Source organism: Rhinolophus sinicus, linkage group LG04 (assembly GCF_036562045.2).
Source record: "Rhinolophus sinicus isolate RSC01 linkage group LG04, ASM3656204v1, whole genome shotgun sequence".
Classification (NCBI taxonomy): domain Eukaryota; kingdom Metazoa; phylum Chordata; class Mammalia; order Chiroptera; family Rhinolophidae; genus Rhinolophus; species Rhinolophus sinicus.
This window is the reverse complement of record NC_133754.1, coordinates 122,358,957-122,385,602: the sequence shown is the minus strand read 5'-3', so window position 1 is coordinate 122,385,602 and position 26,646 is coordinate 122,358,957. Positions and strand designations below refer to the sequence as shown.

Here is a 26,646-nt window from a genome sequence, read left to right as displayed (position 1 = left end):
TTATATTATTATTTATATATTGCCAAGGTTTATACATTTATATTCTGTTCCATAATTATTTAGCTATATTTTAAATTAAAGCAGTTGTTCATCTAAGACCCTTTACATGTTTATTTTTTAGTCATCTCTTAAGTAGCTGGATTTTATTATCAAGTAATGTGTATTTACCTGTTTTTTTGTTTTTGCTTTGTTTTGGTTTTGGTGAAGAAGGTTGTATGGGTGTTGCATTCTTCAGAATTCCTTCATGTTTGGAAACTTCTGCCTGTTCTGCCTATTACTGTTATATACCTTGTATACATGTATATTTTGGATGTTGATATTATCATTAGATTATATTTCTTCCCTTCTAAATTTCTTAGATACTTTTCAGGAGCTTCTGTTACTGAATGTTACTGTGGAACAATGTGAGACCACCATGGGCATTTCCCTTTGATAGTGATTTGCTTTTCTTATTTAGGGGCCTAAAGATTTAATTCTTTATCCTTGAGCACTGGTAATTTAACTAAGGACTTAGCAATGAGTGTTCCCACTCAAATTACCTCAGAATACAAGGTGTGACAATTAAGTTCACAACTTGTTACAACAATGTTGGTAAATTTTTTTGATATCAGAGGAATTACTCATGAATTTGTACCAACTGGACAGTTAACCAAGTTTACCATTTGGAAGTGCTGAAATGGCTGCATGAAAAAGTTAGACAACCTGAGCTTTTCACCAACAATTCATGGCTCTTGCATCACGACAATGCACCAGCTCCCACGGCACTGTCTGTGAGGGAGTTTTTAGCCGGTAAACAAATAACTGTATCAGAACACCCTCCCTATTCACCTGATCTGGTCCCCTGTGAGGTCTTCCTTTATGCGAAGAAAAGGAAATATTGAAAGGAAGACATTTTGATGACATTCAGGACATCAAAGGTAATACGATGACAGCTCTGATGGCCATTCCAGAAAGAGTTCCAGAATTGCTTTGAAGGGTGGACTAGACACTGGCGTCGGTACATAGCTTCCCAAGGGGGGGTACTTCAAAGGTGACTGTAGTGATATTCAGCAATGAGGTATGTAGCACTTTTTCTAGGATGAGTTCGCGAACTTAATTGTCAGAACTCGTGTATGTTGTTTTTCAATCTGCAGATTAAACTTTTGCTTTATTTCAGAGAAAATTTCTTCTTCATTAAAAAAAATTATGTCTTTGGGTTACATGCATGTTAGCATTCATATATATATATATATATATATATATATATATATATATATATACTTATGCTGAGGGTGCCAAAAAAATGTATACACATTTTTAAGAAAGGAAAAAACTATTAAAATTGTAATACTCAATATATAACGATAACAAAAGATGAATATAAGTCATGTTTGACTTTTGCAATTACAAGAGGTGCTCAGAGTGGTTTCCAGCAGCGTCCAGACACTTCTGATTATGGTGAACTACTTAAGCAATATTGACCAAAGTGTCCACTTGTATACATTTTATTAGCACCCCCGACATTATACATATATATATGTATGTATACATATAATACACTTTAGATTTTTTAATAAAGAAAAATAATAGCATACAGCGTACAGTTTTGAACTTTTAAAAACTTATTATATCTTGAAGGTAGTTCCACATGAAAACATAAAACTGCTGCATTCTTTTAAATTGTGTATAATATTTCATTTTACATTCTTCTGGGTTTTCTATCTAAAAGACACTGATATGTTGCAGAAAAATTTTCAATCCTCCAGTTCTATGAGCTTCTTTCTGATTGCTTAATTTCTCCTTTTTTCATTTGTGTTTACTATGATTATCTCAGGTCTTTCCTCTCTTTCTTGCTTTTGAACTTTATTATGAGTTCTTTAATAATATTGTTCAGTCCTCTATTTCCTTAGTTTTGCAATCCCTCTTTTCTTCATCCTGCTGTTTGAAAACTCATTGAATTCTTGTTTTATTCTTAATTTACTCTAGATGGCAAAAGATTTACTCTAGATGGCAAAAGTTTTGCATTGTGTTTTTCTAGGCGTGGTTCAATGTCAGTCTTTTTTATACTCTTTCTCCCTTCCCAATTTGTTTGTATTGCTGCCTCACTATTTCTTTCATTGTGCATATGTATGGGCATCTGTCTACACCTGCATATACTTTCTTATAATTAAAGGACTGTTTTGTCAACCTTGCCATCTTAACTAAGACAAGTTTGCTTTCTATTCTTATGTAGAATTTGATGGCTGGGAAGTTAGTTTCCTAGATTTTTTCCCGGGTGGACCAAGAAGGCAAAGTGGGGGAGAAGGAAAACTCAAGATTATGTGAACATGTAGTCTCTGCTATTTCTTTGCATTTTTCGTTAATGGTCTTCTACCAATGCCCATCGCTGCTACTTTAGCAGTGGTGGTTTATCTCACTCTTATTGGGAAATATAGTTAAAATTAGGGCGGTCTCTTAATTCTGAGTGTGGCCCTCACTCTTTCAAAGAGAGAGCCCACATCATTGTTCACTTTCTTTGCTTCATCTCCTTCTTAGTGACCATTTCCCCTACTCCCCAGTCAGAAGAAGGAAAAGATAAAGTTGCCCACTTCTGATGGTAATTTTCCTATTGAACAAGGTCCATTAGCACTGTATTCTGGCTCTTCCTTAACTCCCTTCATGCAGGAGGAGATGGAGTGACTTCTCTGATAAGTAATGATGCCTCTGGGTGGTCGCTAAATCTAGCTACTTCTGGATTTTAGTTGGTGGCCCATTTTGCTCTTACACTAAACTATGTCATCAATTTAGCCTCTTTCAGTTATAAATGTAATATTTAAGCATCCCATCTGCCTACACCTGTGCTAGTTCTCATTTTTCACTCCAGAAAACAGGTAGGCCAGAAAGACCCCCTCAGAGACCTCAGTGGTACGGTTTGGGTGGGGGTGGGGCAGGTTGGAGGCTGATGTCAGGAGATTCATCATGCTTTCTTCCAGAATCCTGTACTTATTTAATTTGCCACTCTTTTGTTTTCTAAAAGCGTTGAGCTATGGCCCTTTTCCTGTATATGTGATTTTTCTGGGGTGTGGTTTTTACTATTTTTTTGTAGTCAATTCTGTAATTTACTTTTATTTGGTTATCTTTACATGCATCTCTGAAGTCATTTTTTTCTTTTTAATTAAGTTATTTAATTATTATCTTTTTAATAGGCAATATGCACTGCAAAATGCAAAATATATGAATATGTGTCCAATGAAAAGTAAGTATCCTACCCACTCCTGTCTTCCATTCTATGGATCCTTTCCCTAGAGGCAATTACTGTTACCAATTTCTATTGTAAATCTTCAGAAATGGTTTCTGTGTATACAGAATGCATACATGTATGTATATAAGCATGCATATATATGTACATATATATATTTCAGGTTTTTAATAAAAATAATAGCATGCAGCATGCAGTTTTGAACTTTTACGTAGTTCTTGTACTTAGTTCTAGATGAAAACATATAACTGCTGCATTCTTTTAAATTGTGTATAATGTTTCATTTTACATTCTTGCATAATTATGTAACTCAGACTCACAAGATGTAATAAAAATAAACTTTTGTTTCCCCATCTTTTCCTTTAAAATTTATTTAGTGGACATAAACCCTTTCCAGCTCTTAGGTGGGAACATGGGCAGGTCCCCATGACTGTTTTGCTTCATCCTAGAAAATGATAGTCCGACAGACACTTTGTCCCAACACAGACTGAATTCAGAAATCAGAATGCACTGTGTCAAAAGTTCTTCCAAATTTGGAGATACTTAATTCAAAATTGATTAAACACACCAAGCTTTAGGTTGGAAGTCTGCTATGTTGTTGGTATCCCTTTAAAGTTTTTAATAATAGCTTTATAGAATTTGTATATTTAAATTGTACAATTGAATGCTTTTCAGTATAGTACTAGTTTTCAACCATCACAATTTTAGAACATTTTAAGCATTCCTTGAAAACACATTAGCAGTCACCCTCCGTTTCCCCCCAGCCCTCAGCAACCACTAGTGTACTTTTTATAAGTATGAAGTTTTCAAGTTTGATGCATTGTTTGTTTTTAAATGTTTGTTGGAAATTGTATATGTAACAATCAGTCTTTGGAACTCCATATATGTCTTGGTGGAAACTTCAGTTTTAACATCCTGTAACATTTATTTGGCTTGTTCCTTATTGATCGACGTTTAAGTTTGTCCCAATATTTTACTATTACCTACAATTCTGTACTTCTTTTTACACGTGTCATTTTCATTTGTGCAAATGAAAAATCTGTAGCAAAAATACCTAGATATAAAATTGCTAAATAAAATGATTTATATTGTTAAAATTTTGATATGTATCAATTTGTACTTCTCTCAGAATTTATGAAAGTATCTATTTTCTGACCCTCAGGACAATACAATACAGCATGTAATCAAATTTCCTGGTTTATCAATCTGGTAAATAAAGTAATTATATCTTACTACCATTTTAATTTGCATTTATTTTGCTATAAGAGAAAGTAAAATCATTTCATAATTTAAAGGACATTGATTTTCCTGTTCTGTGAAGCGTCTGTGTCTTTTGCTCATTTGAAAGACTTTAAAAGAAAATTAAATGATAAGAATTAAAGGTTCCTATCACTAAATAAATATGTTAAAGAAATCAAATGATTGCTTGTAAAATGAGTGGCAAAGATTTTTGCTGAATTTGCATATCTTTGACTTGGTTTGTACTGTTTTTTGTTTTTTTGTTATCCAGAAAAATTTGAGTTTGTAGAGTTAATTTAAATATTTTTACATATCTATTTTTAAAAATCATACTTTAAAAGGCTTTTCCGACTCTGAGAACTTTTATGGCTTCCTTTTTTTCACAGTATGTTTTTGATCCATCTAGAACTTACTATAATATGAGGTATGCAGTACAGATCTACAGTTGTGTTTTCCATGTAGTTATTTCTGCACTATTTCCTGAATAGTCCAATCTTTTTTCTCACTTATTTGTAATGTCTCCTTTATAATTTATTATATTCCCATATATATTTGGGTCTATTAATGTTTCATTGATACACACACACGCACATTGATGGACCAACCTATACTCTTTTAACTAATGTGGTTTTTCAATGTCTTTATAACTGAAACGGGTATGGCTCTCCACCTGAAATACCTTAATACTTGAAATGAGTAGGACTCTTTAGTACCTTTATTTCTCAGAATTTCCTGGCCATTCATTCTTGATTATTAATATTTTCCACATGAACTTTAGAAGCAGCTTGTCAAGTTCCTAAAATATTGTCCATTTATACTGGGATAAAATGAAAGAGTATTAAACCATTTATGAATTTAAATTTTACTATCTAAGAATATGGTATGCTTTTCTACATATTTACCTCCTCTTTTGTGTTCATTAGTGGCATTTTAATGTTTTAATACATTACTTGTTAATTTTATTCCTGGTGTTTTATCATTTTTATTGCTATTTTTAATTGGGTCTTTATTATATCTTCTAAGTTGTTGTTTGAATATAGGAAGGCTATTGATTAAATATTAATATTTTCCCTGGCCATCTTTCTGATATTTGGAGTAGCTTTTTAGCTGATTCTCTTGGGTTTTCTAGGTAAATGATTTTACTATCTACTAATATTGATAATTTATTTCCTCCACTCCAATTTGTATACCTCTTACTTTTTCTGATATCCACTTGCATTGTCTAACTGCTTCCATAACAATGATTTCCCTCCACATATCATCATGATTCGCTCTCTCATTTCCTTCAAGTGTCTGCTCAAGTGTCACCTTAACAGAGAACGAATAAATGGATATTCAACAATAATGGTGGTAAAGAATATATTTTACTTATTGCTGATTTAATGGGAATACTTTTATTTTTTCCCCATTAAGTCCAATGCTCTGTAGTTGGTATTTAAAGCTTACTTAAAATCTATTTTAAGTCAATAAAAATATTTTTAAAAATTGATCTTTTACAAAAATATTAGCTCATTGGCTTAATTATTTTCATTAAATAATTTTTTTTTTCTGGGCAATAAGGCTCATGCAGATGGAATAGTATTAGTATTTGATCCTTAATTGCATGACTGAAGTTTAGCATTTCACTTTGCATCTTGTCACTATCTCATGGCTTTTTTTCGCTGAATTTGTTTCGTTCCAGTTTGAATATAACACCTACACAGAGAAATGCACAAAATACAATAGTTCAATGACTTAACACAAAGTAAAACCCATGAAAGCACTAGCCAGGTCAAAAAATAGAACATCACCCGAATTCGGAAGTATTGAATGTGCCCCTTCTCAATAACTATCCCCCCCCATCCTTTACCCAACTTCTAACACTGTAAATTAGTTATTATATATTTGGTTTTGATTTTATATAAATGAAATCATACCATACATATTCTTTTGCCTGTATTCTTTCGTTCAACATTATAACCTTATCCATGTTACCACTTATAAATGTAGTTTGTCCATTTTAATTCTTGTTTTATATTTCATTATGGAAATACGCTACTTCTTCCAGTTTCCCCATCCCCTCTCCCTGCACCCCAAACAGTGATAATTGTAATGTACTATTTGATCCTTTTCCCCTTCCCCATAGAGTTTTCCAGCTCCTTTTCCATCACTAAACATAATCATGGCCTCTTACTTTTTAAATTCCTGACTTTTCAAGGCCCCTGTTTTTTCCTTAGCCTTTCTGCTCTTTAATCACCCTGTCCTTGTTCTATTCTCTTCTTTTCTCCACTGACCCCCTTCTCCCCACATCCAAGATCTAATGCGAAATATTATGACAAACGAGAAAATACAGCAATCACAAGCTAAAGTACTATACTATAAACTGTGAATTTTTATTTTTTAACTTGTTGAAAATACACTGTTCACAGAAGTATCTTAGATTTGGAATGATGTTTCTTTTTCTATGACTTTATGTTTAAGAGACAGGGGTTAGTTCTTTTAGCTCAGTTCTTCAAAGTTGTAAGTGTGCCAATCAAAGTATTAAAAAAAATTTTTTTTGATGATGTAGGAGAATTAGAGCAATTGAGAAAACAAATGCATCTTGTTTACGTAAATATATTTAGATATTTAAAGACATGTTTCCCATAAATTGAATTATTCCTTTGGGGAATATCTTATATTCTTTCATTAAAACTTAAACTAAAAATAAATAACTCAATACTTTTGTTTCCATTTGACTGGCATTAACTTCAAGTATTCACTCAAGTTTTGTGACAAATTTTGGTATTGCTATCTTTTAACAGCAAGAATAATTTGAAGTGTTAATCTAAATTTAAATATTAAGATTATATTACCCACAGCAAACATCTTAGTTAACCTTCTGATTTTATAAAACATTGCTCACTTTTGCTTTAAAGATGAGAATTCTACTGTCTAATGAAAATTTGTGGGAGCTATTTTCTGTAGTAAATGGATGGGAAACTGCTAGTCCTATTTGGTTGGCTCCAGGTTTTGAGATAATTTAATTGTATTTTCTCTCAAGTTTAACCTATAGACAGTCTGGAATGAAGATGCTTTAATATCTCAAATGACCAAAGATTCAAAAGTCAGTCTCCTCTTGAATATCTAATGGACTCAGCAATAGCATTAACACTAATCTACAACTTAAGAGATGTGAAGTGTGTTTCAAAAACAAATAAAAACAAATTAACTCTCCATCCTCACATCTGCAGAAAACTCAGGAGTAAATAACAAATAAATCATTTATTATTATAATACTAAATCTTGAAATGAGAAAAAAACCATGCTTTCCAGGAAGGAAGATTAGTCTTTCAGATGTCGTTGCTATTAGATGATTTATTTGGAGCTTAACCAAGGAAGCCCAAGGCTTTCTGTCCCTGTGATATTTTCTTTCTTTTTTTTTTTTTTAATTAGAGTTTATTGGAGAGACAATTGTTAGTAAAGTAACATAGATTTTAGGTGTACACTTCTGTATTATATCATCTATAAATAACATTATGTATTTACCACCCAGAGTCAGTTTTCCTTCCATCACCATATATTTGATCCCCTTTACCCTCATTTACCACCCCCCTCTCCCCTTGGTATTTTCTTTTGATTACAAATGGCACAAGAGACAGGCACAGAAAAAAATGACCACTTCTTAGAGTCATAATATGAATGTATAAACTAAATTAATTCATGTTAAATACATATATGCAATGTAAATTAATTTAGAAATTATGGACTGTTATTTTCCTTCTAATTACCCATTCTCATAAAACAAAAATCTTCACTCTGCAGTAAAGTGCTATAATTATTTGTGTAAATCTGTGCTTATATACAAATATATTTTATGTTAACGAGTAGTTTATAGGGAAACTAGTTGTGAAATATTTAATGTGCAAAACTTATGCACTATATATATTCTAGTTAAAACTCTGAGAGTGGATAAATCACTAGAGACCTTTCTTGTGACAGCTATAGAGGTGAAAAATTTTGAAGAGCTTCCACTTTCATATACCCATTGAAAACATGTATTTGTTTGCGCTCCCTGCTGAAATTGCATTAAAACCACAGCCAAGGAGTTAGAGACACAAATTCATAAGAATAGAATGAGAAGAGAGACAACATTTATTAATGTTGCAATTGATACTCTGATAAATGATTTTGAATTTCAGTTACCAAGCTTAGTGAGATTGGGGAGCAAGCATTATTTTTGGAAGAACTTAAGCAATTACAACTACTTGAAAAATGGAATAAGGTTCCCCATAAGATAGAGCATTTCTCATCATTGTTATGCAGAGGTGGAATCTCCACTCAAGGTAATGGTATTGGAGAGCACTGAAGCATGGGTGCATGGGTTTGTGTGTGTCTGTTGTGGAGAGTGGATTGAAGCTGGGGGTGGTGTGGCAGGAGGGGACCAGATGATTCATTCCTGCAGAGTTTTTCCCCCTAGAGTGTGATTCAAATACTGTAAAACCCCTTCCTTACAAACCTACTATATTTCTAAATAAATATTTTTAAAACCTGCACTGTCATCTTTATAACAGCAACTAAGAAAATTAAATTTAACAAACTTTTTGAGTATCTACTAATTTTTATTCATTATTTTCCCTCTTGGAGAAGCATTGCCATTTAATGATTGTTTAAAATAAAGAAAACAACTCATTTATTTGCAAATAACATGTATAGATGTTTGGATTGTGTTGGAGTTGTTGCCTAAGCTTTCAGTTTCCCAGCAGATGTTGGAGCATTAATTTTAGAGAAAAATAGAAGGCATAAAGTAAGAAAAAAATAGAAGTCACTGTTTTAAAAAGCTGGAAAGTTGGAGGTGATTTTCTGTTTAGACTTAGTTTGAATCCTCAGTTTGCCGTTTTCTAGTTGTATAATTGTTAGAACATTGTTTATCCCTTTGGAGTCTCAGTTTCTTTATCTGTGAAATGGGAAAATAGAATCTAACACAGGGCTTTTGTGAGTATTTAATGAAATTAAGCATGTGAAAATGTAACAGCTATATATAATGTCAGAGGGGTAGTAGATTGGGGGAAGGCGGATTATCACTTTGTGAGGGTATAAGTGTCTATTACATTGTTTTGTACACCTGAAAATAATAAAAAAAAAAACAAGCATGTGAAAGATTTAGCACAATTGCCTTGTAAATGCTTAATAATTGTTGGCTATTAGTGATAGAATGAAGTTAACATTTACCCCCCCCAACGCATAATGGATGTAACCTATGATGGCTCCTATGACATACCATAATAAGCTCTAGAGCTAAGAATAATCTCTTGGAAAAATCTCACCAGGTAGACTTTCCATGGAACTCTATGACAGAATAGGAATAGTAATGAATTTCTCTCTCTTCCCAGAAAAATAACACATAGAGATAAACATATAGAGATACTACTGATAACCATTTTGACATTGTCCTACAGAGGCTAGATAAGAGACAGCATCTGTGCTGGAAATTCTGTTTTCCTACATTCATTTGGTTAAATAAGTAGCTATTGTTAGGTTACCTCACTGTGTAGGGGTTCAGCTGGCATAACAAAATGCTGAAGTGTTTTTTAAATGTATGAGCCTGGTATTCCTGTGTGACTAAATGCATTGTTTACTAATGACATTAAGTGTAGGGTAGCTCGTTTTAAAAAATTGGTCTATTGTATAAAATGAGCCTGCTTTAAAATAAAACTATGTATTTTATTTAATCCGAAAATTAATGTTCCTGAAGAAAATGCAAACCCATTTTAATGGTTACCATGATATTCTAATAAAAATATCTGGCGAAAATGATCAGCAATTACTTACTGTTAAGCCTATTTTACTCGTACTGAATGGAAAAAGATTTTTGAAATTTTTAATTTAAGGAATATATAATAGTAGGAAACAAGAATCATAATGTTCACAGAAAGTAATGGTTTATTAACTATAATCCATATACCCCTGACTAGGTGTGAATCCTTTTGAGCTTTAATATAAAAAAGAAACAAGCAGCCCTTGTTTGCTTACAAAGAAACTGACTTCTGTTTTAGCTAGCTGCTGTAAAACATTTTTTCAAGTTAGGTTGAAAAAAAAAAGTAAGAATAATCTAGCAAATGGTTGCAAAATGAAAAACAAATCAATCAGACATGAAGCTTTCTGATTATGCTATATAATGTAAAAAGCATATTCATAGAAGTAAAACAAAGAAGGGGAAGTCAATGATTTCATCATATACCACGAGAATACCGTTTTAGGTTTGCAAAGCTTAACTAATAACACACTCAGAAAGAGCACTCTTCATAGCGGGTATAAAAATGGCCTAATTTGAAAGACAAATTGTTGGCCATGCATACTCAGTAGGTTCTATTCAGCAAACTCTTGAGGTTTCATGTTAACCTAATGAAATATTGTACTACTCCTTGTGGGCTAAATTTTCCTTTACCTCCTTAAATCAATGGCCTAATGATATTTTGTCCAACTCAGACTGCATATAAATTTGAAGGTGCTTTCCTGAAAATTATAAGCAGACTGCTCTCAAGGCATTCACCTTCTATTTATACTTCCCTTCCCACCCCATCCAAATCTTCTCAAACTAGGCTTTAAAATACACGTACTACACATTGATAAGAATCACTTAGGCATCGGTCTTTTCTTCAGATGTCAGGAAATATGTCTATATTTCTTACAGTGTTGGCAACTGGCTTAATTTCTTCAGGTTTTTAAATAAGGAAACGTGGGAGTCCAATGTGATTATTCTTGCATTACCCAGGTAATTTCTCTAGGGTTGGTGACTCAATTTAATTTAACAATACACTGTTATGTGTGAAGAGGAAGGGCATTTGGGGCAGAATCTTGATTATTTTTCATAAAATTCAATGTACTATATATTTATCAACCAACATCTTAAATTCTTCTTCAATCTGTATCTCTGAAGCGTTCATAAATTTTAAATTTAGGTCCCCACCTAATGATATATTTTTTTCAGATTATATTGACAACTTTTAATACAAAAATTTTTAGATACAGAAATACAGTAAAAAGTAAAATGAATCCCTGTAAACACATTATCTAAATTCAAGTTGTCAAGACTTTACTGTGATTGCTCCATAATTTGTACTCTGCATGAATATTTTATATAAACTTTAATTTTTTTAAGTTTTTAAATGTTTGTTAGTTTCAGGTGTACAAAGCAATGTAATAGTTAGATATTTACACCCCTCACAAAGTGATAACCCCTCTCCCAATCTACTACCCCTCTGACATCGTATATAGCTATTACAATACTAAACTTTTTTATATGAATAACAAATTATAGAAGAGTGCACACATTGTAAGAACATAACCCTATAAGCATCCATATCAAGAAACAGAACATCAGCAGAACTTCAAAAGTCTCCTTGCACCCCTTTCAGCGCTACTCCCAACTGACCTGTATCGCCAGAGATTACGTTCGCCTGTTTCTGGGCTGCTACATAAATGAAGTCTTATAGTATGGACTCTTATGTCTGTCTTCATTCGCTCAACATTATGTTTATGAGATTCACCCATGCTGTCTCACCTTGCTGAAGTTTGTTCACTCTTGTTGCCATTCAATTGTGTGAATAGGCTATTATTTACTACTCATTTTTCCTGTTGAGCATTTGGGTTGTTTCCAGTCTTTGGTATTAGAAATAGTGCTACTGTATCGCTTCTTGGCCTCTTGGCTAAGATCAAGTGTAGAAATAGTGCTACTGTTAACATTATTGTACATATGTTTTGGTGAACATCTATGTGCATTTCCGTTGTGTATATAATAGCTGAAGTATTTTAAAGCAAACTTCCAGATATTGTCATTTCATCTTTATATATTACTTCAGCATACTTCAGTAAGCATCTCTAAAAAGTATAGACATTTTTTCTCACATTATCGTGATTGCTTGTTATCATCTGATGCCTTGTCCTTTATTAATTAAAATGCACTTTCAGTACATTTTTAAATGGGAAAATCCCCTTTCTTCAGGATAGCATTTGAAGATAAGCTGAAATTATTGAAGTTGAAATATACTTAAGTTGATAATTTTCTTTAAATTTAATGTGGGACAGATCAGTTAAATAATTAGAAAATATTTATTAAGCTTCTTTGGATCACCTAACTTATCTGTTTGGCAGTATTCTCACTCACATACTTACTAACTGACTAGAATTTAAAGGAAGAAAATAATTCCTTTTGATAAATTACTACTGATGAAATTGTTTATATTAGATATCAAGGTATCATAAAGTAATATTCAAATCAAACAAAATGGACTGTGGAGCATACTTTAACAAATACTGACTTAAGTGAATTTTTCTAAGTGTAGTGAATGTTACTTCTATATGATTCCCAACAACTATTTAGAGTAACTAATAATAGTAATCAATATAATTATATATACTATAAGAATTATGTAGAATATATTATATATGATATTATATGTATTATATAAACATAATTATATATGATAAATACATAATTAATACATGTTAATCATATACTAATTAAAATAAATTATATTAATAAAATTAATATATAATTATCATAGTTAAAATAAATATTCAATAATGAAATCCTTCAAGGTCTATCTTAACTAACATTAAGATATTTGATTTCATTTCATTATTTTATGAACATAATATCAGTTGAAAGATGTGATCTTTTTCACTTGGGATACATGATAATAATAAAATAATTTGGAATACTTTGCTCATTTACTCTTGGTTCATGTTTTCAGATTGCATCACTTCAATTTGACAGAAAATATATTTTTTGGCTCTGAGTTTTCTTATTATTTTATCGCTCTACACACTGAGCCTTGTTTCAGAAGACTGTCTCAAATTCTGATTTTCCAATGCACTTAGCTGTGTGATCCTCATTAAGCAATAACTTCTAAATGAAGCCCAAGCATCTTGTCTAAAACTCATGGTGACAATTTCTACCTCTCTTTCCATATTTATTTTAAAATGATTGTAATGTTTATCATGGAAGTTTTTTTCTACAAACACACTAAATATAAGAATTTTTCTATTAATATGACATTTCAGTAGTTACAAGTTCTAAAATCAAAAGATTGGCATATACACAATAGAAACTATTTAAGCTTTTTGCATTTATTTTTCATCTGTTTTCTTTGAATTTTGATCACTCAGAATAACAAAAGCCACAATGACAATAGCTATGATTTACTGAGTCTCACTATGTACCAAGTACTGCTTATTATGTCACATAAAATATTTATAATCTTCACAACAATGCTGTAAGATCATTTAATTCCAATAATAATAATTAATAAATGTCTTACAAATTCATTTTTGTTTTCTTTGGCTGAGTCAAGATTCCCTTTATACAATGTAAACTCACTTTATATTGCTACGGCATCTGTACAAATAGAATTGTGAGCTCTATGATGTAGTTATGTTACTTTCAGTAAAATTCTAAAGAAATGTCAGTAAATAATGCTATTTTACCAACCTCATAGGGTGTCAGGTTGTAAAAAATTAAAAGTTAGTATTCTTTCTATTAATGTTTGTAAATGAACCTTAAGTAATTTAGGAGGTATTCATATCATATACAAAATAGTATTATGTATTATAGAAAATCAGTTTTACAACTTGATAACTTTTGAGTATATGTACAAAAAAATTAAAATATTCAATGAAATCATATCTAACATTACTCACCAATTATGATATGTTGTGACACTGATTATATGCACAGAGACACTAAGAACCTTGACTAACTGTGAGGTCACATTTTTTTGTGGGAGTAACAATGTACAAGATCTGAGTATTCATTTTACAGAAAAGTATCATTAAAGGTTCTGTTGTAAAAGGTTTGCTTCTGTGATGAGGAGCCATGTAATTTGGTTCTTCAGAAATAACATTGCTAGTTATCTACCTACATCTTTGTCAGTCTTACATCAAATTGTATTTCATTCTTCCTACCATCTTAGAGGTCTTCAATATAAAGAATGAAGTAAGAATTTTGGATGAAACAATTCATAATGACTGAAAACATTTGCCTTATGTAGTTATAGCTCTAGTCTCTCTTCTGATTAAAGGTTGAGATTACCAGTAAATTGAAGGTTGGTTATTTCCCACGTGTTAAATAAGATACTAGTACTCTAAACTTAATTAATGATTCCCATACTATTCCTTAGGGGAGTCAGAAATATTTTCTAATCCTGCTTGTCTGTTTCCTTATCATGGTCAATATTTTTAAAGGCCCCAGGAGATTGGAGTGTGTGTGGGATGGTGTGTGTGTGTGTGTGTGTGTGTGTGTGTGTGTGTGTTACTATTTCTGTTTGTGCGGAGATAAGGTGTAGGATGAGGTGGGGGTGAGGGGTGCTGTGGGGAAAGTAGGGAGACAAAAACAGAATACATCAAAGAGAGGAACTTTCAAATTAAAATTGCTAAGTATACAGAGGTGTTATTTCTGGGGTAACACTTCCTCATTATCAGAAGTTTTTAAGAGAGGTTGGAAGACCTTTGGCCAGTGTATTGTGTAGGGGATTTGAGTATTTGGATTTAATATCAAGCCCACTTATAAACAGAAGATTTTAGAAATCCATAATAATAAATGATAGGAAACTTTGTCAGAGGTACTTGGATTGCAATTATGAATTAGATCAAGTTCAAAGTAGGAGATGTTTTTATTTTTCTACTTGCATGGCTACAAGAATGTGTTCAAACGTATGATAATAATAGTGCTTTGTCTTATAAGATGAAAGTTTGATTCCACTTTTCATTCTCTATTACCGACAGTAATTCAATTAAATATTATTTCAAGCTCATCTTCTATCAGAAACTTTGTCTGGGGTATGCTTGCATTCTAAAATACCCTATGTAAGTCATTCCAACTGGTGAGCATCTCATTTGGCAAAAAGAATGCAGTTGTTTTTTTCATAAACAGCAGTTTGGAAAACCGGGTACAGAGAACAAACTGTTCACTTAGCACTGCAGTTACTTTGTTCTATTTCTCTGTGATCTGCTCTAATTTTATTACCACAAACAAACGAAAGGCGTAGGGATAGGAAGCAGAGTACAGGCCATCTCCTGAATTGGCTTTCAATTGTGATTTGTTCTGAATCCACTTGTACAATTCAAAAATGGCTACTCTGAAATTAAATTTGCTTGGCATATCTAGGCTATCATTTCCTTTTGTTTTATGGAGCTTATCTTCATTCTGTGGGATGATAGGATTGAATCCTAGCTGGTCATTCTATCATTTTAGTGGGTGAAGCTTGTCCTCACTGAGATTGTATTATGTTTAGGAATTCTTTTTTAGTCATGGGATGAATGTTGTTATTAACTGCAATTTTTCTTCAAGTGTCATTTTTGTGTGTCATACATCAGTATCACCTGGAAGTATTGTTAAAATGTAGTTTCCAGCACAAATTTACAGAATCCAAAACGTAGCGATCTGCATTTAAACAAAATTCCCAGGTGATTCTTACGCAACCTAGCATTTAAAAAACAACAACAAACCATGATTCTCTAAGTTAGTCTGTCTTTCCTCCAATTTCACCAACTTCTCAGAGAAAAGTCCACTATTCTTACACGAGTCTGGGTTCCTCCTCTCAGTCCTGAGTCTTTCTTGACTGAGGCAAATCCCCCTTTTTGCTCCATGCATTTTCCCTCTAGTAACCAAATGTAGAATCTAACGTCTCAAAAGAATACTATGACGGCTAAATTTTATGTGCCAACTTGGCTAGGCTATGGTGTTCTGTTGTTTGTTGAACATTAGTCTAGGTGTTGCTGTGAAGGTATTTCGTAGATGTAATTAACACCTACAATCAGCTGACTTTAAATAATGCAGATCCCCCCTGATGAGTGGACTTCATCCAACCAGTTGCCTTAAGACTGATAACTGGCTTTTCCCAGGAATTCTATCATAAGAAGGAATTCTGTCTCAAGACTGTGATACAAAAATCTTGCCTGAGTTTCCAGCCTGCTGGTCTGCTCTACAGATTTCAAATTTCGAGTTGCCAGTCCGACAATTGTATAAGACAATTCCTTAAAATTCTCTGTCTCTCTGTCTCTCTCTTCTCTCTCTGTCTCTCTCTGTCTCTCTCTCTCTGTCTCTCTCTCTCTCTCTCTCTCTCTATATATATATATATATACACATATATATGTACATATATGTATATATACACACATACATATATATACAGAGGGTGCCAAAAAAATGTATATACATTTTAAGAAAGGAAAAAAACTGCATTAAAGATGACTATAAGTCATGTGTATATATTTTTTGGTACACTCTGTATATGTATATATATGTGTGTGTGTATATATATATAAAATCTATAAATAATATTTCTATAGATCAATAGCTAGTTATCTGTCTATCAATCATCTAATCTAATTTCCTATCTTCTAATTCTTTGGAGAACACTGACAACAGGTACAATTACCTCCAGATGTCCATATGACGCTCATGTTCAGGAGCTAATGTTCTGAGGACCTCCTTTTTAGCCCCCACGCCCTGTGTTTGTATAGTTAATAAAGTTAACTTCTGCCTTGGATCTCATATCACTGGTTGCCTCCCTTTAGCTGGCCTCTCAGGTAAAGCTTTATACTGAACAACGAATTCCTAACTTTCTACCATCTGGTTCATCTAATTTTTAATTATTGTTTGCTTCCTGTATTTCCCAACTGGTCTCCATTTAAAGGACAGAGAATACCAAAGCTACACTTGTAGGATACAATTTTACGTGGCTCTGCTTTTGCAACCAGGGACGTTTCCCTAGGACCTAACTTGTTGTAGGATACAGGTTTCATTTCAGATCCTCTCTGCCACTTCCCCCTCCCTCTGGTTTTCTATTTCCCCAAGCAGATCATCACGCCATTAAACTAAGGGTTGATTTGTCAATATAAATATCCTTAGTGTGAGCAAATAAAAATATTTTTGCTATGTTGTTTAATGCCAAATTTTTGTCTCAAGCTTTAAAAGTATAAGTATAATGAGATGGGAAAATATTTTATTATCTTAGCAATTGGCCTCAGAATTCTTCTCATGGTGAGAAAGGTTTTTGTGCACTTGAAATCTATGTAATTTTACTAACGATTGTCACCCCAATAAATTTAAAAATAAAAGAAATTTAAAAAAAATCTCACATGGGATAAATTGTATTTTGTTGCAAGGGTGAGGAGGCTACTAAGGTCATATATTATAATTGGAAGCAGTATAGTAAAGTGGTTCAAAGGATAAGTTATAAAATCAGATTGTATTGGTGCAAACCCCAGCTCTATGACTAATTAGCAATGCGAACTTGAAAAAATTACTAGACCTTTTGGTTTCCTCATCTATGAAAATGGTGATAATATTAATAATGACCTCCTAGGATTGTTGTGAAGAGTAAGTGTTGTTATACATATAAAAGACTCAGTGCAGTGCCTAAAATATATGAAATACCCTGAGCCATCATGGAAAAAATCTGACTCCTCAGCAGGAGCTATCCCATAGAGAAACTCTGGGGCTACAAGAGACTCAGAGGATTCTTTTTGAGCCCAGTCTGTAGCCATCTCCATGAAGTTGCTGGGGAAGTGAGCAAAGCCACCTAAACTTCATTGATAAGCCTAGAAGCTCTCTGAATATCCCTGAGTAACTCTTGTTAATATCCCATGGAGAAGAAGAGGTGGTCAGCCAAATCCTGCCTGAATTTCTGACCCACAAAAGTGTAAAATATAATAAAATGGTTATCGTTTTAGGCACTAAGTTTGGGGGTAGTTTGCTTCACAGTAAAAGATAAACAAACAACAAAAGACATTTTACTTTATGTGTTGTAACTCTGCTCTCATTTTTATTCTTCATGCTGTCTAATATGTGCTACACCTATGGGAGAAATTTTATGGATTATCCTAGATCTTTAGTGGGATTCTGGCTTGAATAAATACAGTAAAAGTGTATTGAGTTTCACAGTAAAATCATTGGGAAATATAAATTTTCTAGTTAGGGAGGAAATATATTGATAAATATAATTGCTGTAAATACAATCATGGAGGTAGAAGAAAAATGAGATGCATTTGTGAGGTAATACACCAGTTTTCTAGAACAGAAAATTTTTTGAAATGAAGTTCTAGGAGAGAAAATTAAAACTCTAGATAAGGGCCAATATTTTTAATGCAGCATTTTAAAAATGTGTTACATAGAACACTAGGAATATAAAAGGTGCTAAAAGCAAATAAAAGAGAGTTCCATAACGATATATGTCTGGGAAAAGCACTAAAGTGTCATAATAAATATTTATGAATCAATGAAACCCTGTTAAAGTTTAATAGTTTTATTTACTTAAGTACTTGGAATAGCCTTCAATATGCTTATGCAATTGTAAATCTCAAAGAGGCATAGTGGATGAAAGACTAGCCAGTGTTCCAAAGTATTTGACTCCATAACAACCCCCTCTTGATTGTTCATTTTAAAGAACTACTTGTGTTCTATAGAACACTTTGGGAAATGCTGCTTTAAATTTGTTAGATTTTGGTGTGGACTTCAAAATCATTAAATTCTGGTTCCAGTAATAGCCAAGGATCTTGTAGCAGAATAATCATCCTGCATGTAACAATTGCAAACTGTGGATTAAGTTTTTTAAAAATTGAAGGCATGGAGTTTAACCAAAAGCAGGAAAAAAAAATACTGAAAAAAACTTGATCCTTGAAAGAAGAGAACTGCACAGAGTGGGATCTATATTTACATAGACTTTTGCCTGAGGACCCTTCCTAGTCTGTATAGTGCAGGGCAGCTAGAACTTAAGTAAACAAACAGAATTATTGGCTTGCAGTGTCAAAGTATATAGAATGGGACTCTAAGAGTAGCTTAAAATTGAAAGGGGTAAATCTCTTAAAAGGGGGTTCCACAGTGTAGGGAGCCCTTAAATGTACATATAGTCTCTCCTCAAATCCTCGGTTAACTCCCAAACTGGGCATGTGTGAGGAAGACTCAGAGCAGTCTGGTGGATATCAAGTTGGAAAGCAAGAAACGATGAGCAGAGATTTCAGCTGCTGCCCACTACAAGGGAGGCAGTTTGGAATTTGAGTCTGACCTAGTTAACTCTCATACTATGAGGTTGGTGCCAAAGTAATTGCAGTTTAAAAGGTTAAACATAATTACAAAAACTGCAATTACTTTTACACCAGCCTAATGGAACAAAATCTCAAAACTCGTCAAAGGAAGATAAAATGCAGCTTCTACAATGTTCATCCACAATGTCTAGTATACAATACAATTTTTTCTTGAAAAAAAAAACACAACAGGTAAAAGTGACCTATAGTTCAGGAAAAAAAACAACAAAAAAAGCAGAAAACAGAAACCAATCCTGAGGTCGCATAAATGCTTTAATTAAGTCTAACCTGTTGATTAGATAGTATTACTGTGTCAACGTTAATTTGCTGATACTGATAATTGTACTGTGTTCATGTAAAATAATTATTTAGAGATAAAGAAGTGTTATTTATGTAACTTACTCCTATACTTTTAGAAAAAAATTATATTTATATCTACAGAGAGAGAAAGAGAAAGAGAAAAAGGATAAAGCAAATAAAATAAAATGCTAACATTTTGGGAATCTGATAAAGGGTATCGGAGAATTCTTTGTATTATTATCCTGTCTTTTCTGTTACTCTTATATTATGTCAATAAGTTCATTCTTCAATAAAAACACTGATGAAGTATTAGAGACAGATATAGCTAAGAACAAGATTAAAGAAGATGAATGTGTAAGGACAAAAAGAAAGAGAGAATACTGAATGTCAAGGAGGGTGCCACAAAGAGGCCAATCTTGTATACTGCTACTTAGTAAGAGTGGGGGTCAGGACAACCCTCTGCAAAACATTTGGTGGTGTATATTAAAAGCCTTTGAGATGAGCATCCCATTTTATCTAGTAATTCCATTCTGGAAATCTCTCCTAAGGAAATAATATAAAATATGGAAACAGCTTTACGTATAAAATATGTCAAACCAATCATTATTTATAAAGCTAAAAATGTAAGGAAACTAAATAGCTTTTAGTAATTAGATGGTTATATGGTAGATGGTTATAGTAATTAGATGGTTATTATGGTAGAACTTTATATATGTTTATATATTATGGTTGGATTTTATGTAATGATAAATATGATGGTGAAGATGGCAGCTGACATATGCTGGCATATAGTTACTGTGTATCATGTGCTACTAAGTCCTTTCTATGCCTTATCTCATGTAATTCTCACAATATCCTTCGAACTAATATTCCTGAATACTTTACATTATTTTAAGAAACAGTGTATGATGTTAAATGTAAAATTCAGTTAATTGTAAAATTCAGTTTTACAGAGTAACTAGAATCTACTGTTTTTAAAAAAATCTATGGAATAAAGACTGGAAGGAAAATTATCTAAAGGGTAATAAAGACTCTCTTTAGATGTTGGGGTAGTGGATATATTTTGTTCCTTTTACTTTATTTGAGAAATTTTAGGTAATAGTTATGTGTTAATTCTATAATAAAATAAAATAAGTTAAAAAAAGTTATAATAAAAATGATTTTAATAGAAGTCTATACATAGCTTTCATTTAAAATACTATAAAGTTTAAAATATTGTTGAAAGTATCAGCAGGTTAATTAAGAAGGTGTACACGGTGTTCATATTTAATCCAAATTGGTTCCTCAAGACAAGAATTATTACATTTTTTATGGCAACACTAACATACATTATAAGATCTGTTGAGAATATTTAATGCCTATGGTAAGCTTAAAGTTAAATAGATTTTCTCTGTATCTGCACTGTATTGTGGCCAATATAAGCATATAATTCAAGAGACTTGCTTCTGATAAAATGAAAGCAAAGGAAGTGTGACTTATGGTGTAGGATAAATGTATAAAAATCGTATTCCAGAAATTTCAAAAAAGAATACACTATGTTTTTTATTTATGTTAGTAATTTACATTTTAAAGAGATACTAATAAAATTTATATTTGGTATGAATACACTAAATACATTAGATGAGAGTTGGGGTTTTTCAATGAGATACCTATTGTCATATTGGCCGTGACAGTAATGAAAATGTTCAGTGGAATATCTTCCAATTTAAAATCGAGACTTAGAGCACCATATTATATTACAGGGATAAAAAAATCATATCCTAAAACATTTACATGAAAATTATACCCACAAACATAATAGTACATTTTCTAGTTCTCTGTAGCCAAGAATTATGGCTAGATTCAGAAAATGGTTTCTAAAATAATCTGAATATTGTACAGAGATATTAGGCATTTTATATCTTCTGCACTACTTCTATGAACATTTAGGCTAACTTTTATTATAAAAAGTAAAATTAAAAACAAAAGATGGTGAACGTGTAAAACCAACTGATGTCAATTAATGGAAAATTTTTAATGGATACTCTGGGATTGTACTGGATGTATTTTAATGATTTCATTCAAAAAGCATCCATATCTGCTCCAAGTAATTGTCTTCAAAAAAAACCTTAGTATAACTGATCATACATATAAGAAATCTATGAAATTTAAGGAAAGTCTATGTCTAGTGGAAACTAATGAGTATTCAATATCTCAAAGATAAAGCAATTTGTTTCAGAATTGAGAAAGTTAAAATAATCCCCACTGAAGATGTAGAAGGCTATAAAGAGATAAAAGAAAAGGAGGGATATTGGCATAATTTGAAGAAATTGAAACAAAAATCATTACATGTAATATTTATTTGATAAGTATTGGTCTTATAAAATATTAAAAACATAGGTTTATGACCATATTTGCATCACTTACAATTTGTTTTCTTGATTTTGCTTTATACTTAGTTTTGGTAAAAGAAATTTTTTTTTTCCCTTGAGGATGTTAGAATCCTAGCCTATGTACCATCTCTAAAAACAAGCCCTCAAAGATTACATGTTTAAGAGGAAAAAAAGTGATAGTTTATTATGTTTAACATATGACTAACATTTTTAAGACAAAGAGCAAAACATTTGTTGTGTTTTCCTCTTCTTACCAACTCAAAAAACTTGAGACTCATGTGGGAAATCCTAGGGTTTCAACAGGAAATATTACAACAGGAAAGAGATCTTAGAAATTATCCATTCCAAGGTCTTCATTCTACAGCTGAAAAATTGAGGTCCCAAAAGGTTAAAACTTTACAACTCACCACTTTGACTACAAAAGGATACCTCCAGAAGCAGTCAAGTCTTCGTCCAAGATACTTCATTAACATCATGTCTATTACCCTCTATCTCTATCCGAAGAGAAAGAGTGTGACTGTCTCCCATTCTGGAAATGGGGAGATGGCAGGAAGGATATAGTACTCATACTTCCTAGTTTTCAGGAGACACTTTATTTATACTTGTTGTCTTGGTATAATTATTAATAGCTCCGTCTTTTACACTGGGAATTGTCCATCTAAGTTTGCATACTCTACTGTACTGAATGTTTAATTTGGTTAATCCATGCTGCTGGAATACGATGTAATAGAAGTGGGATAATGTAGAGTGGATATTCCTTTTTGCTTACACTCTTCCATCTAATCCAAGAGATTTTGGAAAGAGAATGAATGAATGACTTTGCCAGAATTGCATAGTTAGAGGTCCAATGTTTTATCACATTAATTTTGCTTCAACTGGACAATTGTATATTATAAACCTGACAAACTTTGGATAATCTTACTGTAAAGCAGCGTTTATCTTTCTTACTAAAGGACACTAGTGGTTGGATATTCACTTATTGTGAGACTGTTACTATATTATAGTCTTCTAACTTCCCATACAGTCTGTAAACATAGATCTGGAGAGGATTTGAGGAAAGGAGAATTGAAAAAAAAAAAATCAAGAAACTGTCTGTTGGGAAGCAATAATTACATTTAAACTGATACTAGTTAGATGTGAAGGCACATATAAATTGGCACATGCAATTTATGTGCAAATATATTTGGTCTTCTTAATTCATATAACTATAATTTGAATAAAAATGTTCTTTTAAAAGAAGTTATGTAGTCCTAATTTCCATAACAGCTAACCAAAATCTGGAATTTGTAAGGAGAAGCTTAGTATTATAAATAAGCTTCCAGTCTTGGAATTTTGCTAATACTCTCATTGAACAAATCTCATTTTATGTACTTGATATGTCAAATTTTTATGTTTTGAGGATGAGCTCAAATGTAATTTACAGTGTTAAACCGATGTTTCAAATGGTGATTACAGTGATGAGTCACAGTTTCTGAGTAGACTTAACTTTATATTTTCATTTTGGCAAACAAGTGGTTATAAATTCTCAATTATGAGAATAGATTGTTCCCATGCTGTTGATGTGCAAAGAGAATAGTGAAGAAAAACTGTCTAATTTACATGTTATATTCTATGCATATCTAATCTATACCAAAAACTTATCAAGACTGGATGAATAACAAAAATTTTTCCGACTTACACATAGCTATATTTTACATGACTCTGTCAACAGCCCTGCCTCCTCTCCCTACCACAACCCCCTCTTAACCAAGAGGTTGTGTTAAAGTGGCTACTGTTTCCTAAATGAAATAGTTGTATTATAGAAAAATGAAATTGGTTGTTTATTTTGTTATTAAGAGTAGAGACTTGAGGCCACCACTAAAGTGAATTAATGCTGTTATTACTGTGGAGCTTGTATTATGCCTTATTAAAGCTGAGTGAAAGGAGTGAGGCAAAGCCTTTCATGAAATCATAAAAGTAAATTATTACAGTATATGAAAAATGAATATAGCCTAAAGGGGAAAAAAAGAAAGAAAAAGAAAAGGAAGATTCATGCACTTATACTATTTACTAAAACTAACAACTTGTATTGGGTATTGGCATTGGTAGGTGCAATTATTTCTTTACCTCCACAGAATGGTGAAACTGTTCTCCCCCTAGGAAGGCTTACAGCAAGGTGTTTCAGGGGAGGAGAGTGGAGAAAAGACAAAGGAGCTTATCCTGAATCTATTAGCTATAATGAACAGGTAATAAGAAGCAGACGCTGCCACATAACATAAATTACAATCTAAATTAGATATTCGTATTTACATAAGCAGTTCCTGAGGCACTCTAAGCTAAGTTCATGGGAAGAAAGTCTTCCAAATGCCATTCATAGCACCAGGGATAATTGCAAGACTAGAAGTATCCATGCCATTGCTGGAGAACCATGGAATGGTGTTTTAATTTTCAGTTTGACTTACATGCTGTTGTCATATCATGGAGACGACAGTTGCAGTTTTACAGCATGGTTTTTCTTGGCTTATTTTAGAATCACAGAAAGGGTAAGCTTGCAAATCTTCTAATAAGGCAATTACATTCAGACAAAGATTAAATCTCAGTGGCACAATAGATTTTTGCTATATTATTCAGTATCTTTTTGATATTCCACTGACACTAGACAAAGCTGTGAATAGTAATGTGACAAGTCTATTCAGAAGACAACAATGAGGGTTTCCTTAATTGTGTTCCCTTGTATGCCACACAAACCTTCACTTAATTTTTGTCCCCTGTTTTGAAAAAGCAGAAAGAAAATACCATTTAGAGTCACAAAAAACACTGTTGAATCTATCTTTGAAATTTGCATTTTGTACTTGTAAAATGAAGATGTTAAGATAGTCAATCATTTAATTTTTTATTTGGTAAAAATATCTCATGATTCAAAATGTCAGTCTTAATATAGGAATGAATTACTTAGTGTGAAAAAAAATCCACAAGAATTAAAGAATTGTTTAAAAATATGTACAGGATGATAGCATATGGATTTGGAAAATCCACATGTGGTTTTCTAATGGTTGCTCATCAAAAGAAAGTTAAGGCAAATATTAGTTTTACGTATTTTCTTCAAGGCTTAACCTTTCCCCCACAAGTTAAAATACTTTTAAAAAATTGCAATGGAAATGTAAGACATGGTGAAAGATTTGGTGAAATCCAATTTTACCTTAATATATTAGTTTATGTGGGAGAAGAAAATCTAGTTTATATGATCTAACATTTCGTTAATTTTATAAATTAATATGCATGTTATTTTTTTTTAAATTTGAGTATAATGGTACTTATATTCATTTTCCCAGAGTGAGATTTTGTAGCTAAAACTTCATTGAATTTACAGACCATTCTTTGAAACTAATAAGTTTATAGGAGCAATTATCCTTAAAGGGCAACTCAAACAAGACAAATGGAGACTGAAATCTAGAGGAGAAAGGGTTGGGTTCTAATCTGGATTCTACAAGTAATGTTTTCACATCTTGGTTTCACTTAATCTTTATATCTGTTTCCTCACGAGTAAAACAGAGGAAACGCCTGACGTGAAGATAGAATGGAAAACTGATGAGAAAATTTGTGTAAATGCAAATGTAATACAAAGGCTACAACTATTAGGAAAAATATAGATGAGCCAGGAAGTTTCTATAATCATAAATTTGAGAGCTTCACATACTGAATCATGGAAAGAAGTGAGAACGTGGTTAAGACTGTATACCGACAGTTATGTTCAAAGAGATTTCCAGGTAGAAATCAAAAAATGACTCTAAAAATAAATGTTATAACATCTTAGAAAATAATTGCTAAATGGTATGATGAAATAGAACCTTATTAATTTACCAAATTATTCTGAGCAATATTTACAATCTTTGTATACTTAAATATATATAACCAATTTGATACTATAACCAATTTGATACTATTATTATATATATAATATATATATAACCAATTTGATACTATTATTAGAAGTGATTAATGGAGCTAGAGCTTTCTGTTTACTGAAAACACTGCAAAGCATTTTGGTATTTTGGAATAAAAAAGAGAATACTTAGAGCTAATTTAATAAGAAATGAATGAACTTTTTCTAGTTAACTGAGATATTTTCACAAGCATTAGTTGTAATGATTAGACAAACTGGGAGCTATTATATTTTGATATTGCTATAGAAATGTTTACTTCTACGTGTTTACCAACAGCTTATCATTGAAATGAATTTGGCCAACAGAGGTCAGAGCATAATATTCGATTTGTATCTGGTGCTTCCAAGAAGTATAATGAAAATAATAACAATAGTTCTTGACTATTAATATATGAGCAAATTAATATTCACAATCCTGTTACAAGATCCAAAAAAAATTGTTGGATTCTTTTTAAGTTACTTTTCTCCTGAAGTAATATAATCCAAGTCATCAAAACTAGTCCTTTACAAGGCATAAGTTCATCTCGCTTGTGTCCTTAATATAGATTTGT

General features: G+C 32.1%; 1 pseudogene; it reads left to right on the top strand.

The window, feature by feature from the left end:
• Nucleotides 1-12,103: 12,103 nt before the first annotated feature.
• LOC141571452 (U2 spliceosomal RNA) lies at nucleotides 12,104-12,255 on the top strand (annotated as a pseudogene).
• The last annotated feature ends 14,391 nt before the right edge of the window (nucleotides 12,256-26,646 follow it).